The following is a 21,684-nucleotide window of genomic DNA, read 5'->3' as shown; positions in this document are numbered from 1 at the left end:
CATAGAGATGTTATTATTATTTTTTATCTTGTCTATTTGAGACTCTCAGTGCCTCCTGAATGTGGATGTCCATCTCATTCACATGGTTTGGGAATTTTTCTGATAATATTTTTTGTTTTATTTTTGTGGTACTAGGGATTGAACCCAGGGGTTAGCTATATTCTCACCTCCCCCCACACCTTTTTTTTGAGATAGGGTCTTCCTGAGTTGCCCAAGCTAGCCTTGAACTTGTGATCTTCCTGCCTCAGCTCCTGTGTGGCTAGGATTACAAGCATGTAATACTGTGCCCAGCTTTAATAATATTTCACTGAAAAGGTTATCCATGCCCTTAGCTTGAACCTCTTTGATTCCAGTAATTCTTAACTTTGGTCTCTTGATGATGTTCCAGATTTCCTGAATGGTCTCTTAATGATCTTTACTTGATTGCTTACTGAGTTTTCAAGATAATGTATCTTATCTTTAAGGCCTGAAAAATCTATCTTCTACATGGTCTAATCTATTGATGATACTTTCAACTACATTTTAAAATTGATTTATTGAGTCTTTTATTTCCAGGATATCTTGTTTGTCTCTTTTTTCAGAATCTCTCTCTCTATTGAAATGGTCTTTCATCTTTGGTATTTTCTCTTTTAGTTCATTCCTTAGATCTTATCTTAGTCCATTGATTATTTTAACCATTAACTTTAAAATCCTTTGGGATTTCATCCACTTTGATGTCAATGAATTCAGTTATTGAGGGGTTATAGAATTTTGGAGATATCTTCTTTCCTTGCTTTCTCATGTTTCCTATATTTCTGCATTGAGATTTGTTCATCTTCTGTTCATCTTCTGTCCCACTGTTGTCTTGAGGACTTTTAGTAGACTTCTCTCACTTTACTGTGTGTTCAACACAGGGTCTATCTCTATGTCAAAGGACCCAGTCAGTGTGGTTTTGGTGCTTTGATCAATTTGTTATACCACTTTTAAGGGAACGTGAATATCACCTGTAACTGTGAATACATCTCCAGAGAGGAATGCAGATCTGCTTTTGAATGATGCTTATTTGTGGTGCTGTATTTGAAACTGCTTTCTGCTCAAGCTATTTGCACAGTGGTGGAATCTGTAACTCTTGAAATTGTTCTGATTCTTCTTTCCCCCAACACTCTAGAAGGGAATTTCCCTTCCCCGACTGGGCAGCCATGTTCCTAGCACCATTGTAATCTATTACTGTGACTTTTTTTTCCCTCTTTCTTATTATCTAAAAATGATAACAACAACAAAAACATTATTCCTGGGCTTCAGCTGATTACTGCTTCTGTAAGTTGGCATATAGCTCTGCTCCCCCATCTCATGGTGAAGCTGCACCACTTGATCCAATTCAAAACTGGTGATCCAATTCAAATTATATTAACTGCCACTCACTCACCATCCTCCCTGAATCCCAAGATTGGCTGTTTTTATTCAGCATGATTCTCTGGAGATGCAAGTTGTGTACTGTTCTTATGTGTTATCAAATGTTGTTTTTTTTAAATTGTGGAATAGTACTCCATGGTATAGATGTACATTATGATTTAACTATTCATCCATAGGAGGACATCTGTATTTTTTCAGTTTTTAACTATTACAAATAAAACTACTTAGAACACTTATATGCAGGATTATGTATGAATATGAATTTTAATTTCTCTGAATGCCCAAGAGTATAATTGTTAAGTCATATAGTATTTGTATGTTTAGTTTTTTTTTTTTTTTTAAGTGCTAGGGGTTGAAACCCAGAACTCATGCATGCTGGACAAGTACTCTACCACTGAGTTACACCTCAGACTCAAATGTTCAGTTTTGTTTTGTTTTTAAAGAAATTACCAATCTGCTTTCCATCATCATGTACCAGTTTATATTCCTGTCATCAACTTACAGATGATTCCATTTTTCTGCATTCTCGCCAGTATTTAATGGTTGTTGCTATTTTTTGTGTTAGCCATTCTGATAGATTATGAAGTGATATTGCATGGTGGTTTTATTTTGCATTTCTCTAATGGTTTATGATGTTGAATATCTTTTCACCTGCCATTAGTGTATCCTTTTTGGTGAAATGTCTTTTGCCCATTTGTTAATCAAATGGTTTGTTTTTTAGTATTAAGAATTCTTTTTTGGCAGGCTGGGCATATAGCTCAGTTCGTCGAGTGCTTGCCTTGCAAACACAAGGCCCTTGGTTCAATTCCCAGTACCACCACCAGAAAAAAAAAAAAAAAAGAAGCAGCTTTTTTTTAAAAAATATTTTTTATTTGTCAGTAGATATTTTTTTAAAAAATTTATTTATTTATATGCAGGGATAAGGATTGGACCCAGGGCCTCACACATGCCAGGCAAGCGCTGTACCACTGAGCCACAACTTCACCCCCAAGAATTCTTTATATATTCTAAATACTAATCTTTTATTTGATATGATTTTCAATTTTTTTCTAGTTTTTTAAATTATTATCATTAGAGCTTTATGGTTATACATAGTAGTTGGGTTCATCCCAACAAACTCATACATGCAGGGAAATTGATTGCAGTTCATAATCCTCCCTTTTCCCTCCCATCTTCCCTTCCCTCTTTCTCCTCCTTTACTCTATTAGACTAGTTTTGCTTTGTATTTTATTGATTCTAATGATTATTGATTGATTATTAATTTGTATTTGATTTATTCTTTATGTAATCTTATCCTTCCCTCCCCCTTTTCTTTATTTTACTCTAGCTGGTTTTCAAATCTTTTTATCTCAGTCTGTAGCTTATCTTCTCAGCCTATTAATGGGTTCTTTCACAGAGCAAGAATTTGTAATTTTGATGACATCTAATTATAGTATTTTTTAATGCATTATGCTTTTTGTGTTGTCTAAGAACTTTTTCTTAGCTCCTGATCCTTAAGATTTTCTCTTTTTTTCCTAAGTGTTTTATAGGTTTACATTTTGCATTTGAGTCCTTGTTGAGTTAAATTTTATATAGGGAGTGAAGTTTAAATCAAAATTTAATATCATTATTTGCTTATGAATATCCAGTTGTATTATTTTTTTCTTAAGACTTTAATGTACTGCTTTTATACCTTTTTAAAAATTTAGAATTGTAGCATGGTTAAGGAAAACAAAGTTAATATACAAAAAGCAGTTTTCCTGAATACTGGTAATGAACAATTGGAATTTGAAATCTAAAGAATGCTGTTTACATTAGCCCAAAAAAAGGAAAAGGAAAAGAAAGGAAAAAATGATAGAAATAAAGAGAAATAACTACACATAACTCTTCAAAGTATATATGAGGTCTATTTTTGGAAAACTATAAAACTCTTATGAAAGAAATAAAATGAATTAATGGAGACTCAGTATTATTAAGAATCCAGTAGGTGAATGGACAAATAATCTATGGTATATTTAGATAGTGGAATATTATTCAGTCCTAAAAAGAATTGAGCTGTCAAGATATGAAGACATGAATTTTGAATTCATATTACTGAATAAAAAAGCAACTCTGGAAAAGTTACATACTTTGTATTTCCAAGTATATAGCATTCTAGATAAGGTAAAATTTAGGAGACTGTTAAAAAAAATCAGTGGTTGCTAGGAGTTTGTCAAGTGGTAATAGGAAAAGAATGAATAAGTGGTGAACTGAAGACATTTAGAGCAGTGAAACTATTCTGTATGATACTGTAATAGTAGACATATGACATTATGCATTTGTCAAACTCATGGACCCATACAACATAAAGAATGAGCCCTAGGACTGGAGTTGTGGCTCAGTGGTAGAGTACTCGTCTGGCATGTGTGAGGCCCTGGGTTTAGTACTCAGCACCACATATAAGTAAATAAAATAAAAGACCCATTGACAACTAAAAATATTTTAAAAAAGAATAAATATAAACTGATGACTAATGTACTTTAAACAAGCATAAGTAAATATTAGTTGAGCATATTTATGTGGGTCTGTATCTAGATTCCGTGTTTATGTGCTTATCCCTCCAGCACTACAGTGTTGATTACTATATCTGTTTAACAACTCTTGAAGTAATGTAGACTGTTTCTTCCTATTTTATTCTTTGGTTTAAAAATTGTCACTTTTTTTGTTTTCTGTTTGTTCTTGCTGTTTTCTGTTTGTTTTCTTTTGCCTTTCTTTTTCCATGGATTACTTGAACAGTTTTTAAGAAATTGATTCTGTATGTATTGGTTTTGAGAATATCTGTTTTTATGGTTTTGTATAGTAGTTGCTTTAGGTATTATATTATATACACACAAAGTGTGTGTGTATGTGTATGTGTGTGCGTGCACACCCACATGCACAGTACTGGGGACACTCTACCATTGAGCTATATCCCCAACCCTTTTGTTTTTTATTTTTTTTAATTTTGAGCTAAGGTCTTGCTAAGTTGCCCAAGCTGACCTTGAACTTGTGATCCTCCTATCTCAGCCTTCCAAGACACTGAGATTACTAGCATGTACCACATGTTCAGTTTATATACACATAGATAAGTCTACTAATTTTGATGTTTTACCACTTCAAGTGAAGTATAGAAACCTTAATTTTCTTTTTATACTTTTACTTTCCCTGTTTATATAATATTTGTCTTAAATATCTCCTTGACATATGTTTAGAAGCAGATTAGTGTTACAAGTTTTAATTCAAGTATCAACCATAATTTAGAAAACTCAGTAGGAGGAGAGCCTGTTTTGTTTACCCATATTGTTGCTTGCTGCCTTTTTCTTCTTGGTGTTCTAAGGTTTCTCCTTTTATGTTTTCCTTTCTGTTTTAGAAAACTTAGTTTAGCCATTCTTTTGGGGCAGTCAATAGATTCCCTTAGTTTTACTTCTGAGAATATCTTGATTTCCTCTTCATTTCTTAAGGATGTTTTTGCTGGATATAAAATTGGGGTTTATAGTTGTTTTCTTTCAACATTTGAAAAGCATGCTATTTTACTCTGGCCACTGTGTTATCTAATAAGAAATCCACTGTTATTTGAATTGTTTTTCTCCCATAGGTAAGGTGTTGTTTTTCTTGTTGTTTTGAAGTTTTTGGTTTTTTGGGTTTTTTTGGTCTTTAATTTTCAGGCATTTGACTTTAATGTATCCTGATGTGAATTTCTTCGTGTATAATCCTTTTAGTGATTCACTAAGCTTCTAAATATTCAGTTTTGTGGGACTAGGGTTGTGGCTCAGTGGTAGAGTGCTTGCCTAGCATGTGAGAGGCACTGGGTTCAATTCTCAGCACCACATATTAATAAATGAATAAAATAAAGGACTGTCAACATCTTTTGTGAAATTGGAGGTGATCAGACAGCATTTCAGGAATTTGTTTTTCAACCCTGCCTTCTTTTCTCCTCTTCCAGGGCTGCAGTGATATTAGTTCGTTTGCTGTTTTCTACAGATTCCCATGTCTCTGTTTGGTATTACTTTTTGTTTCATTTTATTTCGTTTTGTAAGTCAATTTTTCCTCTGTTTTTCACACTGGATAATTTCTATTATTCTGTCCTCAAGCTCACTGATTCTTTTCTCTCCTATCTGTTCTGCATCCATCCATTGAATTTTTTTTATTGTGGTTTCAGTTCTAAAATTTCCATGATTCTTCTTTAAATCTTCTGTTTCTTTATTGAGAATTTGTTTTTTTCCATGTGTTTCAAGTGTGTTAATGATTTCTTGTTGAAGCAAGAAAATCTTTGTCAAATAATTCTATCATCTCTGTCATTTTGATGTTGGTATCTACCAATTGTCTTTTTGATTCAAGTTGAAATTTCCCTGGTTTTGGTATGTTAACTGATTTCCAATTGAAATCTGAACATTCAGGCATTGTAAGACTCTAGATTTTAAAATGTTTTAATTTTATTTATTCATTTATTTATTTATTTAACTAGCAGTGCTGGGAATTGAACTCAGGACCTCTTACATGCTAAGTAAGCACTCTACCACTGAGTAGTCAAGACTCTGGATTTTATTTAAATTTTCTGTTTTAGCTGGCTTCTTCTGACATTGCTGTCACTACTTTACTTTGGTTTTTTTTTTTTTTTTTTTTTGTGGTGCTGGGGTTTGAACCCAGGGCCTTGTGTTTGCGAGGTAAGCACTCCACCGACTGAGCTACATCCCCAGCCCTGCTGTCACTACTTTTATTAGTGCCAGGTGGAGGTTGAAGTTCTGATTCTCTTCTTGACTTCTGACATGCTGATTTAGAGGACTACGAATGTTTGCTGCATGGCCTCTACTTATCGATACCAGGGGTGGAATGGTAGAGATCTCATCACTGGTGACAGTCCTGACTTTCCACTAAGCTTTATCTGATACCAATTTAGTGGGGAGAGAAAGACATGAGGGATACCTTGTTAAAGCCTAATGGATGTAGAATGCTCTTCACTCAGCTATTGCTGACCTTAGTGAGGGATAGGATTATGGTTTTCTCACTGTTATTTATCAGTATAGTGGTTCTTGTCTGAAAGTGTTTTGTTTTACTAGGCTGCTCTTTTCCTGATCCTGGGTAGAGAGTAGGCTTTTGTTGGACTGGGTTTGTGTTTGTTTTGTCTTTGTCTGTACTTGTTGGCTCTTCTGGGTTGTCAGTTTCTTTCCAAGTCTGAAATACATGAAAAAGAAAATTCAGAGAATTAGCCCTGTCATTTCTTGAGTCCAGATGTTCCTAGACAGTTGACTCTCTGCTGTCCGCTTTTCACAGTCTTCTTACATTTGTTTTATATATAATCTTCAAGGGGTGTTTATGTACTTCATGAGAAGAATATGAAATAGAATATGCTCCATCTTCCTAGAAGCAGGAATTTCTCATGGTTGTTATACAAATTTTAACTATTGTTATTATCAATGAGTGTTCACTTTGTGCTAAGCATAACTGTTCTGTATATATTTGCTTATTTAATCCTCATATGAAATATGGATTTATCACCATTTTGCATATGAGGAAGTTGAGGTACTGACAGGTCAAGCAGCTTTCTTAAGACATACAGATGCTGAGTGTCAGTCAGCATTTGAACCCAGGTCTTTCTAGGTCCTGTTTTTCTTAACACTTTGTAATACTGTTTTTCTGGGTATCAGCCTCATATATGATATTATTTAAAACTACTAAGTACAGTTAATAAATAAGGCTGAATGTAATTGTGTACTATAGATAATAAATGGTGAACAAATTACCAAAGGGAGAAATCAACATAAGTTGAAATCTTCAATTCAGCTTGGAGTTAGTGGAATTTGAATTGGTCAAGAGGGATGAACTGAATTTGAATAGATGGAGGAAAACAAGGGATAGTTTTAATATGATCAGCCATAAAGGTAGAAATAATATAGTCTGTGGACCCCCAACCTCACCACCATTCTTTTTTTAATATTTTTTGTTGTTGTTGTTGTTGATGGGCCTTCATTTTATTTATTTATGTGTGGTGCTGAGGATCAAACCTGTGCCTCATACATGCTAGGCAAGCGCTCTACCACTGAACTACAGCCAGCCTCCTCACTACCCTTCTTAACTGTTTACTATATCAATTCATGTCCTTTCCATTCTTCAAGACTCAGTTGAAATCTTAAAGTGAGGTCATTGACATTTATTCCTTTATTTGTTCCACAGACATTTACTAAAGACCTACTTACTTTATTCAGGCTTTATACTAGCAAAAGAAGCATTCTAACCTTGGCCCTTGTGAAAAGAAATATATTACAATGATTCCAATAGATATATACCTATAACATACAAAATACATGCACAGATACACAGTGCTAAAGTGGAAGTAGCCAGTATGTTTGTATAAATATGTCCGAATATACTCTACTGTCATGTATAACTAAAAAGAACCAAAAAGGAATTAATAGGGGATTGCAATTTTTGAAGAAGGAGGACATTCTAGGTAGAGGAAATATCTTATGCAAAAGCAAAGTGTCATGTGTGACATAGTGTTATGTATTTGAAGAAAATTAAGCAGATTTATTTTCTTCTCTTATAGATCAGTGGAAGGAAAAGAAGCTTTGAGAAGCCAATAGGGAGCAGATCACTATTTTATGCTAATGAGCTCAGATTTGACCTTATGGCTATGAAGAGCCACAGAAGGAATTTAGACCCATAGATTACATGATCATCACCTTAATTTTAGTACAGAAGACTAGAGGAAAGTAATGTTTTGTCACGTGTGTCAACTTTGAGAACATGGTGTTGACTACAACGAGTGCTAGATTGAAATGTATTCTGAAGCTCTGTTTGGTTTCAGGAGGGGAGAGTGGTAACATGGTTTCATGTATTTCCCATTTGCAAACTCAGGATTTAGAGACTAGTTAGGAGGCTATTGAAGTATTCCATACAAAAAAGTCAGAGCCTGAACCAAGCTAGTAGTGATGGGAATAGAGAGAATAGATAGAAGAGGTTTGCAAACTTTGTATTTAATAGGATAGCGTTAAGAGACTTGGTAATCCATTAGTTACTGGGGATGAATGACAAGAAAGGAACATAGAATGGCTAGCAGGATTCTGAATGAATGCTCGTTTTGCCAACTAATGCAAAAATTACAGTGCCAAACCATATGAAATTACCAGTTTTATGATTCATTAGGATACTAACAAGTTCATTTGTAAGGACGATGAGAATGGGTATGAAATACTTGAGGAATATTTAAGAGGAAATGCCCTTTTGATAGTTGTCTATGTTGGTTTGTAGCTCAACTGAGAGGTCTGTTTCATTGAGATATCAGCACATATGGGTGTTTTGATAAGATGACCTAAAAAGAGGGAGTAAAATAAGATAAAGAGATGCAAGGACAAAATGGGAAGAAGTGTTTAAAGATTGAATAGAGAATAATGGTAAGAAAAACAAAAATGTCAAAGATGAAGAAACAGAACTAGGTGAGAACATTATCATGGAAATCTAGGGAAGAGAGAAGTTACAAAGGAGGGGGGTTGGTAACATTATCAGATGCCAGACAGGTCAGCAAAGATAAGGATTGTGAAAATAACACTTTTTTTTTTTAAAGAGATATTGTTAGTGACTCTTGTAAATTCAGTGGAGTGGGATGAGTAGAAGCCAAATTATAGTTGATTGAGAAGTGGAGGCAAGGTAAAGAATTGGTGACATTATACATAGAGTACTAATTTAAGAAGCTTAATTTATTCATTAAAATAGTATACAATAGGTGCTATTTTAAGCCTTGGAGATACAAAGAGAGATGAAATATAGTTCCTGCTGTTAAGTAGCTCACAGTTTATTTGGAAAAATAGACAAGATTAGATCATTTTAAAGCAGCATGAAATGTAAAAATAGAGATGCACAAGGCATTTTGTAGAACTCTGGGCAGGTGAAGGGAGGGGAGAAGCATTCAGGGAAAGCTTCCAGGAAGAAGTGACACCAAGCTAGATTTTACAGATTGAATAGGAAATAGAAAAGTAAAGAAAAGAAGAAAGAATGTTCTAGGCAAAAGGGGCAGTCTGAATAAAGAGATATAAAGACAAGAAACAACATGGATTCATTATATGGAAAAACTGAAAGCAGGTGTTGATGGGACATTAAAGCAAGCAGCAAGAAATGAAGATGCATAGGCCGAACAACAAATTAGCAAGATTAGTGTTTTGAATAAATCACTTAGGTGCCTTTGTGAAGAATGGACTTTAGGAAGCAAGGAAGACCAAGTTAAGGACTTACTGTGGTTTCAGCAAAAGGTGATGAGTGATTCTATTAGAGAAGTAAAATTATAGAGGGAGAAGAGAGGGCAGATTGGAGAAGTATTTACAACTTCAAAGATTGGACATGGAGGGAAGGGGAATAGAAATTTAGAATAAATTCCAGATTGCAACCATGAGTGGACAGGCTCTTTGCCTTTAGCAGTCTACTGCTGCTTGGATGGTAGGGCTGAAGGCTGACAATTAAATGCAATTATAAAGTATACAAAGTTCCATGGTAGTAGAAGTGCAGGTTTCAATATGAGCAGTTAGTAGGAACAACTCTTTTTATCTAAGTTACTGATATGTCTTCTCAAAATAATGATATTTAGCTAAGTCTTGAAGAACTAGTTTGAGCTAGCCAGAGAAAGGAGTGGGAGAGAGAGAACTTTCCAAGGGAAGAAACAGGTTGTGTGATGCCCTTGGAAGCAATATAAAAATAGGATTTTGGGGAATTAGAAAATGTTAGGTAAGATAGAATACTGAATTTTAGGGAGGGAGTGATATGAGAAGATGCTAGAAAACGGTCAGGCATTTGCAACTGTTAAACCAGTCCTTGGACTTGGTTCACAGAGGGGGTTTTTGAGCAAAAGACTGATATTATCAGGTTTTCCTTTTAAAAAATGAGGTTAGTAGAATAGAGAGAAGCAAGACCAGAGGCCAGAAGACCATTAGAAGATGGGTAGTAAAGTAATCCAAGCAAGAGATGATGACAACCAGGATTAGATTAGTGGCAGTGAGAATAGAAAGAAGTCAGATGTGAGAGAGTTGACATGTTAACTGGATGGTAGATATAAGGAAAAAGAGGCATTCTGGTATTCCTGGGATTCTTGGGACCATGCAAGCTTTAGTAGTAGAGTGCTTCCCTTGTGTGCACAAGATCTTGAGTTCAATTCCCAACCTGCACATGGCTCATATGTGAAAGCATGTGCACATGCGTGTACATAAACACACACACACACACATACACAAACACAAGAGAGAGATTCCTACTTGTTAAATAAGTGGATAAAAGAAAAGGTTTAGGTGAAGAGGAAGCAGAGTTCAGTTTTAGACATTAAACTTAAGTCTCTGAATAATTCAAGTGGTGATTAATTTTATTAGCCAACTTCATGTTCTGACTTATAAAGAGAAAAGGTTTATTTAACTAGCGGTTCTGGAGACTGAGCAGCCCTATAACTTCAGGCCTCTGGTGAGGCAATAGCAGGAAGTGTGTGTTGGAACACACCACTCATCGCTTGAGCTAGGAAGCAGAGAAAGCAAGAGAACCTGAAAGTGACCAGAGATCACAGTTCTCATTGAGGGAGTCCCTCAATGACCTAAGGACATCCCACAAGGCCTCCTCACCTACTATAAGATTCACAGCAACTCTCAGTAGGTGTGCACCAAACTTTTAGGGGACATTACTCATATTCAAACCATAGCAGTGATTAAGTTGGTTCCATGAATTTGGACTAGATTCATGGCAATTGAAGTCATGGATCCTGAGAGAAAAGAACAGAAGACAACTTAGGACAGAATCCTAAGGAATATTAAAGTGATTGGTAGAGAAATAAGAACGTGTAGAGGAGACTGAGAAGCAGCCAGTGAAGACTGACACCTTTGTAAGAGGAAATAATACAAAGACCCAAGATGAGGTCATAGTATTCAGAGCAGAGATGGAAAGATTACCCTAAGGTAGGAGAGACACATGTATTTTAATAAAAAGGAGGGTGAGGAGTAGAGAACAATTTACATGTTTAGAAGCAAAGAGCCAGTGACTTCTGTTTCTCTTGTAATGTCATTTGTTGCAAGTGAGATGACAGATGGAGGAGTTGGAGGTTTGAAGACAGTGTGAAAGTGTTTGAAATAACCGCTTTGGCATAGAATAGAGAGCTGAATATGGAAAACAGTGATGGAGAAAAGAGGGTTGATTTCAGTTTGGTAGCTATAGTTAATATTTTAGTGTCATTTTGTACAGTTGTGTGAGTTTTGTACATCACTGTTCAGCAACTCCAGAAAATTAGAAAGGACAGGTTGTTAGATTCATCTATAATTGGGATTCTGCCATTGGGTAAAATGAAAGAATGGTCATATAAAGGAGAACTGAGGTGATTAGAGAAGTGTGGATGTGCTGAGGTATTTTTATGGATAGAATTTGGGAAATGACTGCTAGCTTCTAATTTCTCTGGAAAATAAGAGGTGAGATTATCAGAATAAAAGTGAAAATGAGAAGTTTTGAGATTCTGAGTGGTCACTGCCCAACTCGTGTTCAAGGTAGGAGGATATAAAGGCAAATATTAAATAAGGCAGCACAACTCACACTCTTTGGTGACTAATAGGGTGGTATGACAGCAGTTGAGACAGCTGCTGAAAAGGGTGGGAGAAGGGTACATTTCAAGGTAAGTGAAAGAGGCAGAATTTTTCAAACTAAGATTGGAAATCATGAATTTTTGATAGTATAAACTGATGAATTGATGAGTAAAGTTTATACTTCTTCCACATGTTTCCAGGGCCTGCTGGAAACTGAACAAATTGGCTCTTCTCACCCACTAAGTTAAGAGCACTTGAAATGAGGCTACACGGTTACCTTAAGCACTTTAAAGGAGTTTTCAAAATTAAAATATAATGTTCAGAAGAGAGTAAAGTGAAGGATAAGCCTGAGTGCTTAGCTTTGAGCTAAAATATAGTAGCATAAAGGATGGATTATTTAACTATTTCACAATTTGAAACTCCTGTGACCAAAGAATGATTTTTATAAGAAAGGTTTGGAATAAGAACAAGGGGTTGAAGGTACTGGTGAGAAAGTATAATGAGGTAGGGGCTGGAGTTGTGACTCAGTGGTACAGTGCTTACCTGGTACTTGTGAGGCACTGGGTTCAATTATCAGCACTATGTAAAAATAATAAAGTAAAAGGTATTGTGTCCATCTACAACTAAAAAATATTTAAAAAAAAATATATATATATATAATGAGGTAAACAGAAGGACTATAAACTTAGAGAAAAAACAGGTGAGCAATATGGCCTTTGCCCCAGATTAAGCTACATCCCCAGCCCTAAAGTATTCCTTAAAATACACTTATAGAGATGGGCACTATGGCACATGTTTGTAATCCCAGTAGCTTGGGAGTCTGAGGCAAGAGAATCAGAAATTTGAGGCCAACATTGGCAACTTAGCAAGACCCTGTCTCAGAATAAAAAATAAAAAAGGTTGGGGAACACAGCTCAGTGGTAGAGTTTCCTTGGGTTCAATCCCTAGTACCAAAACAACAACAAAAACCACATTTGTAGTGATTTTAATGGTATCATTATGCAAACCTTTTGAGATATTTGCTTAAGTAATTGCCTTAAAGTCCATTGCACACATCTGCATATCTTTTGTAATTGATGGAGATACTCCCTCCACCACCACTACTTAGCCCCTCTACCTTCCACCTGCACTCCCATCAAAGCCACTGTATAACCTATTCTTAGACTTCAGAGTCTATCTCTGAATGATTCCTATCAACTTTTATGAAAGAACACCTTGCTACTCCCTTTCATAAAAGCTATTTCCTGCCATGTTTGCTGAATTAAACAAGGCAACTGAAGTTATAACATCCAATCTCTGTATACTACATAGTCATTTTGCAATTATATAACCCAGACCTATTCATTTATAAACTAGTATAGATGATTAAGGTGGAATCTCAAACTACTTTTATGAGGAGAATTTAACTGGATAATCATTTAACCAGGGCAAGATTTATAGGACTTGATCCCTTTATTATACTCTGCTAATGATTCTCACTTACAGTTGAAGGACAGTTTCTCAGTGATTAAATAAAACATTCTTGCTACATTTTCCACTTCAATCATTGTCCTGCCTTCCTCTAAACACCCTTTTCTTTTTTATTATGCTCCTTCTGATTAGGATCTTAGTCATGAGGATTAGTTATCAAATTTATTAAAATCCAGTCACTTTTTCTATCTTTTGAGTTTCTTTGGCCTTTATGTGGATCTCCCAACTACTACATAATAAAATAACTTGAATTTTCTCAGTGTTCAAACGATTTGATTTGTTATCTTTGATTTTAAAATTATAAACAGCCTATACTAATTAGTTCTTCAAAACAGAGTTGTTTTATATATGTTCTTTCTTTCCTATTTAAGGGGTGTGTGGACAGAGGTGATGAACAAATGTAACATAGTGTTCTGAATTTCTAACCATTCCTTGGAGTTCTTTGTTACCAAGCAAATACATTCTTGCTGATCACACTGAATAACCTCATCCTTTTTAAAAAGTAGTCCTAGATAACCAAATTTAATAGTCAAATATTTTTATTGCCCAAGGTAATTGCTTATTATTTTCAGAAGTTAGACTATTTGTCCCTTGGCTTTTCTGCCCTATCTGCCTGCCTTCAGTTGTATTCCAGCCATTCTGATAAGAGATGTTTATTCTGCACTTTAGCATTACTGAAAATAAGCTGTGTTGGTAAAGCTAGAAGTGGTTTTATTTGTTTTTCATCAGTCTGCTATCTGTACTTCAAGCTTCAGGCTCTGAACCAGTGTTATTTAATGAAGCACTTGGTAAGTTAGGAGAATAGAGATTGCTCTTCAGGAATTTCTCAAGTCAAAAAAACTGATTACCACACTGATAGTTCAAGTGCCAGGTGTTGATTAAAATCTTCTCTTATGAGAAAAATCTGAAGAATTGAGATCAGTTTCTTATGTCCAATTTTATAAGTCATGAAAGCAGTAAAACTCATAAATACAATAGCATACAGAACATCATTAAACAGAATGATACAAGTTTGATTAATATCTTTGGCTATGGAAAGAAGATATGGAATACAAACTTGCTGTATGCAAGATCATCTGTCAGTTGAAAAAGAGCATAGCAGAATTATTTGTTCTTGTTCTCTCAATAATTGAAAAAAGGAGTACTAAAATCTCCAAATAAAATTGTTAATTTACCTGTGCATTCTTTCAATTTTGTCAGCTTTTCTTCCTGTGTATTGGAAATCTGTAATTGAGTGTATATGCAGATAATGTTGATCTTTCTATCATTATGAAATTTCTTTCCATAGTAATACTCCTTAGTCTACTTTGTTTTTATAACCACAGCAGCTTCCTCATAATTACACTGGGGAAATGGGCATAAACCCAAATTATACCAAGTATGCTGGTTAGTCTCCTTAGAATGTTTTGGTGCATTTTTGCCCCTATGAAGAATCATCTTCTCAAGCTTCCATGCAGAGATAATTATTTAGGTTGATTTCTTTCCTGATGCTGGCAACACATGATCCTCTGAACATTCTTGACTTTGAACTTACGACCACTTCAGCATAAGCCTAGATAAGCAGGTCTTTGATTATATGAGTTTTTTTCTTCTGTACCTGGGGAGTACAGATATTTCCAATCAAAGGAAACCTCAAGTCTTGGGAGTACTAACACTCCACCTATATCTTTACTTTCAAGGCTGTTTAGTGGCTTTTGAAGATTTCTCTATTGTTTATGGGAAAGTTCTCCATAATGACACCTCCTGAAGACAAGGTAGGAATTCTCCTGGATCCCATCTATAACTCATACATTCAAGATACTAAGGTCCTTATAACTTATTCCTCTCCACCATCTACCTTGTTTCAGAATACGTACTGATAGTGTGTAGATGAATATTTTTAAAATCAGAGGAAAGCAATTCTTTCATAGACTTCTGGAGCAAGAACCCTTGTATAATTCTCACATCAATTAATATGATTGAAGTTAGTTATTCTTGACCAAATATAGTATTGCCCTTTATGAAAAACTTAGGGTCCCCTTTACTTTCCTTAAATGAAACTCATAAATACAATATAATTTATCACATCATTTATTTTTTTTTTAATTTCTGCAGTGCTGAGAATCGAACCCAGGGCCTTAGACATGCTAGGCAAGTGCTCTACTACTGAGCTATATCCCCAGCCAATCACATAATTTCTTAAAAAAAAAATCCTAACAATAATGTAAAGCAAAAGTTATAATTTATAATGATATATTTCAACATATAAATGCTTAAGTATTTGGAAGACATTAGAAAACATGATAAAGTAATCACATTTTTGTACTCATTTATAATTTAATTCACCAGTATATTGAATACTTAATTCTGTGTCATGCACTAAGGACTGTAAATACATCAGAAAACAAAGACAATTTAAAAAGTTAAAACTAAGCCAGGTATGGTGCTGCATGCCTGTAATTCTGTCTGCTTGGGACACTGAGGCAGGAGATAACAATTTCAGTACCATTTTAGGCAATTTTGCAGACCCCCTCTCAAAATAAAAATGAAAAAAATAAAGAAAGGACTATGGATGTAGCTCAGTGGTAGAGTGCTTGCCTAGCTAGCATGCATGAGGTCCTTGGTTCACTCACCAGTAAAACACACACACGGACAAATAAATAAATAAATGAGACAATACTACTCTATATTCATGGAGTGCATGTTTTACGGGGGAGATAAGTAATAAACAAGAATGTATCAGGTAATAGGTGCTACAGAAAGAAGTAGCTAGCCTGACTAGCCCTAGTAAAGAAATTCAATTAATAGTTAAAAATCATCCTACTAAAAAATTCCAGGCCCTGATGACTCAACTGATGAATCCTAAAAAAATATTTAAGTATGAAATAATCCCAATTCTACACAAATAAGTCCATACAAATATTTTTTAATTGGAAGAGAATATTTTCCACCTCATTTTATAATGCTAGAATTATCCTGCTACCAAAGCTAGACAGAGACATTACAAGAAAACTACAACCAAGGACATAAAAACATATCCAAAGACCCCAAAATTCTAAACAATATTTTAGCAAATCTAGTGATAATGCATCATAACCAAATGGGATTTTTATTAGGTATAAAAGATTGAACATTTGAAATTTTGATAAATATAATTCACCAAATTAACAAAACTCAGTAGATGTAGATAATTTGACAGAAATCCCCAATCCTTTCCGAATAAAAACCAAAACAATGAAAAGGAGAGATTGCTTAGCAATTCATCCTATGTAACCAGCAATATCCTGTACCAAAATTAGTCAAAGATGTTAAAGGAAAAGAAAACTCCAGATCAATATCTGTCATGAGCGTGGATATGTAAATTCTAAACAATTTTAGCAAATTAAATTTAACAGTATGTTAAAAGAATACTGTATTATGACTAAGTAAGGTTTCTTCCAGGGATGCAAAGTCAATTTAATATTTAAAAATTATTTAATGACCTATAGTTATACCCCTTAGGTACTTACCGAATAAAATTAAAAACACATGATCAGCTGGGCACAGTGGTGCATGCCTGTAATCCCAGCAGTTTAGGAAGCTGAGGCAGGAGGATTGAAAGTTCAAAGCCAGCCTCAGAAAAAGCAAGGTGTTCAGCAACTCAGTGAGACCCTGTCTCTAAATAAAATACACAATAGTGCTGTGACTCAGTGGTTGAGTGCCCCTGAGTTCAATCCTTGGTACCCACCCCCCAAAAAAAACAAAAAAACAAACCCAGTGCCTCACATGTACCAGGCAAGCACTCTACCACTAAGCTACAACCCCAGCCCCTGAGAATGTTCTTAATGCCACAAAATTGTTCACTTTAAAATGGTTAATTTTATGTTGTGTGAACTTTACCCCAATCAAAAAATAGATTTATTTAACTGGACATTGTGGTACACACCTGTAATCCTAGCAACTCAGGAGCCTGAGACAGTAGAATTGCAAGTTCAAGGCCAGCCTCAGCAATTTAGCAAGGCCCTGAGCAACTTAGTGAGACCTGGTCTCAAAATAAAAAATAAAAAAGACTGGGGAATGTAGATCAGTGGCAAAGTGCCCCTGGGTTCAATCCCCAGTACCAAAAAGTGAAAAAATATTTAAATAGATGTATTTAAAGGGTCAAACAAGGAATGAAGTATTGTTACATGCTACAGAAGGATGAGTCTTGACATTTTGCCAAGTGAAATACCCAAAAGGCCACATAGTGTATGATTCCAATTATAACTAATGTCAAGAATTCATAAATTCATTGAAACAGAAAATAGACAACAACTGAATACAGTTTGAATGTGAATTTTATATGAAATTTCATCTCAGTAAAATATGTTTAGAATTAAGAAATCATAAGCCAAATAATAATATATTAACAATTTAGTTAATTCACCATATTAACAAACTGAAAAAGAAAACCCATGTGATGTTCTCAGTAAATTTAGAAAAAGCATGTGACAAAATCTAGCATCTCGTCTTCATTTAAATCTTTCTCACTCGAGAAATAATAACAGAAAACAACAAATAACTAGGAATAGAACTTCCTCCACATGTTAAAGAATGTCTGCAAAAACCCTGAAGCTAACATTGTGTTGAAAACCTGAATGCTTTCTCCTCAAGAACAGGAACAAGATAAGGTTGTTTGCTCTCAGCTTCTGTTTATTATATGGATGTTCTAGCCAGTGTAATAAGGCAAGGGTAGGGGAAAGACTTTTAATTGGAAAGAAAAAAGTAAAACATTTGCAGATGATCTGATTTTCTATGTAGAAAATCTGATGGAATCTAGAAAAATCTACTAGAACTAAAAGTATATTTGGTAAGGTTTCAGGATATAAGATCAATATACAAAAAGCAAATCAATTATATATCTATTGCTATCCACAAACAATCTGAGGTTGAGACTAAAAATTCAGTACCATTTATAATCATCAACACACATGAAATTCCTAGAATGTAAATTTGGCAAAAGAATTGTACAGGCTATCCAAGATGGCGGACTAGAGGGTGACTGCATCTCCAGTCGCTCCAGAACCCAAGAAGGGGAGGCATTGAGAGACTCAGACTAAAATAGAGCCTCGGGGTGAGTCTCCCCCACCCGGTGAAGCGGTGAAGCGCTGCCTGGGCGGCAGGCCCGGATTTGGGTGGCTTATTAGAGTAAGGCAGAGCAGCTAGAGTCCTCCCCAGGCGGCCCTGCCCACTCCGGCGGTGGGCTCCTCCCACAGGGCCAGATTCTCCAGCATCTTGGAGCAGGCCCCCCAGTGAGAGCCTTTCTGCACAGAACCAAGCTTCAAGTCCCTGAACCAGGGCAGCGAGTTCCTGCCCGCAGGTTGCTTCAGGGACCAGGACAGGGCAGCCAGGGACTTCCCCAAGCAGCCCGCAGCCCGGCCCCCTCCGGCGAGAAGTGCCTTTCCAGGCTAGCTTTTTGGAGCAGACCCCCCCAGTGAGAGCCTTTCCACACAGAGCCAGCTCCAAGTCCTGGAACCAGTAGAGGACTAGGGGCAGCTTTCCTTGGAAGCACTGCATTATCAAATTACTCCAAGATTTCAGGCTACTGAAGGCAGGAAGGTGAAACACTGGAAATCTACAGGGACAATATAAGCCAATAGAAGAATTCTGAAATATCACAAAGTCCCATTGACATCTGACCAATATGAGAAAACAAGGGAAGAAAATGTCCCAAACAAACCTAGATACTATATTAATAAAACCCAGTGACAGCACAGCAGAAGAAATGTCAGAAAGGGAGTTCAGAATGTACATAATTAAAACAATCAGGGAAGCAAACGAGGAGATGAAAGAGCAAATGCAGGCATTGAAGGAGGAGATGAAAGAGCAAATGCAGGCATTAAATGATCGCACCAATCAACAGTTAAAGGAGCAAATACGGGAAGCAAGATCATTTCAATAAAGAGTTAGAGATATTGAAAAAAAAACAAACAGAAATCCTTGAAATGAAGGAAACAATAAACAAAGTTAAAAACTCCATAGAAAGCATAACCAATAGGATAGAACACCTGGAAGACAGAACCTCAGATATTGAAGACAAAATATTTAATCATGAAAACAAAGTTGACCAAACAGAAAAGATGGTAAGAAATCATGAACAGAATCTACAAGAATTATGGGATATCATGAAAAGGCCAAATTTAAGAATTATTGGGATTGAGGAAGGCTTAGAGAAACAAACCAAAGGAATGAACAATCTATTCAATGAAATAGTATCAGAAAATTTCCCAAATCTGAAGAATGAAATGGAAAACCAAATACAAGAGGCTTATAGGACTCCAAATATACAAAATTACAACAGACCCACCAAGGCACATTATAATGAAAATACCTAACATACAAAATAAAGACGGAATTTTAAAGGCCGTGAGAGAAAAGAATCAAATTACATTCAGGGGGAAACCAATAAGAATATCAGCAGATTTTTCAATCCAGACCCTAAAAGCTAGAAGGGCCTGGAACAACATTTACCAAGCCCTGAAAGAAAATGGATGCCAACCAAGAATCATACCCAGCAAAACTTATTTTCAGATTTGACGATGAAATAAGATCCTTCCATAATAAACAAAAACTAAAGGAATTTACAAAAAGAAAGCCAGCATTGCAGAACATTCTCAGCAAAATATCCCATGAGGAAGAGATGAAAAACAATGATGCAAATCAGCAACGGGAGGAACTAGCCTAAAGGAATAGCCAAATAAAGGAGAAACCAAATCATATCAAAAAACAAAAATGAGTCAAATGACTGGGAATACAAATCATATCACAATAATAACTGTGAATGTTAATGGCCTGAACTCATCAATCAAAAGACATAGACTGGTAGAATGGATTAAAAAGAAAAATCCAACAATTTGCTGCCTGCAAGAGACTCATCTCATAGAAAGAGATACCCATAGACTAAAGGTGAAAGGATGGGAAGAAACATACCATGCACACGGACACAGCAAAAAAGCTGAAGTATCCATCCTCATTTCAGATAATGTGGACTTCAAGCCAAAACTAGTCAGAAGGGATAAAGGAGGACATTACATACTGCTTAAGGGAAGCATAAATCAGCAAGACATAATAATCATAAACATCTAAGCCCCAAACATTGGCTCATCCATGTACGTCAAACAAATCCTTCTCAATTCCAGAAATCAAATAGACCACAACACAATAATACTAGGTGATTTTAACACACCTCTCTCACCGCTGGATAGATCGTCCAAACAAAAATTGAATAGAGAAACCATAGATCTCAATAACACAATCAACAATTTAGACTTAACCGATTTATATAGAATATACCATCCAACAAAGAACGAATACACCTTCTTCTCAGCAGCGCATGGATCCAATTGAAGTATAAAAGGGCAGGGCCACTCATACTTCAGATAGAGCGCTAATTTCCAGAATCTATAAAGAACTCAAAAAACTCTACACCAAGAATACAAATAATCCAGTCAACAAATGGGCTAAGGAAATGAACAGACACTTCACAGAAGAAGATGTACAAGCAATCAACAGATATATGAAAAAATGTTCAACATCTCTAGTAATAAGAGAAATGCAAATCAAAACTACCCTAAGATTTCATCTCACCCCAGTTAGAATGGCGATTATCAAGAACACAACAATAGGTGTTGGAGAGGATGTGGGGGCAAAGGTACACTCATACATGGGATGGGGTTGCAAATTAGTGCAGCCACTCTGGAAAGCAGTATGGAGATTCCTCAGAAAGCTTGGAATGGAACCACCATTTGACCTAGCTATCCCACTCCTCGGCCTATACCCAAAGGACTTAAAATCAGCATACTACAGAGATACAGCCACATCAATGTTCATAGCTGCTCAATTCACCATAGCCAGATTGTGGAACCAACCTAGATGCCCTTCAGTTGATGAATGGATAAAGAAACTGTGGCATATATATAACAATGGAATATTACTCCGCCATGAAGAATGATAAAATTATGGCATTCACAGGCAAATGGATGAAATTGGAGGATATCATGCTAAGTGAGATAAGCCAATCTCAAAAAACTAAAGGAGAATGATCTTGCTGATAAGCGGATGAGGACATATAAGGGTGGGGTAGGAGGGGTTAGTGTTAGGGTTAGGGATAAGGAGGGTGGTAAGAATGGAGGAAGGAAGGACTGTATAGCGGGAAAAGAGGGGTGGGAGGGGTGGGGGGGAAGGGGAAAAAATAACAGAATGAATCAAACAACATTGCCCTATGTAAATTTATGATTTTTAATTAAAATAAAAAAATAGAATTGCACAGTGTTAAAATCACAGGATATTTGTT

At 35.7% G+C, this 21,684-nt stretch overlaps 1 protein-coding gene across 3 annotated transcripts in view; it reads left to right on the top strand.

The window, feature by feature from the left end:
• Positions 1–21,684, top strand: part of ZSWIM5 (zinc finger SWIM-type containing 5) — a 197,273-nt gene that overhangs the window by 93,646 nt on the left and 81,943 nt on the right. The window lies entirely within an intron of this gene.

Source organism: Sciurus vulgaris, assembly GCF_902686455.1.
Source record: "Sciurus vulgaris genome assembly, chromosome: 1".
Taxonomy (NCBI): domain Eukaryota; kingdom Metazoa; phylum Chordata; class Mammalia; order Rodentia; family Sciuridae; genus Sciurus; species Sciurus vulgaris.
This window is presented reverse-complemented; position numbering and strand designations above follow the sequence as displayed.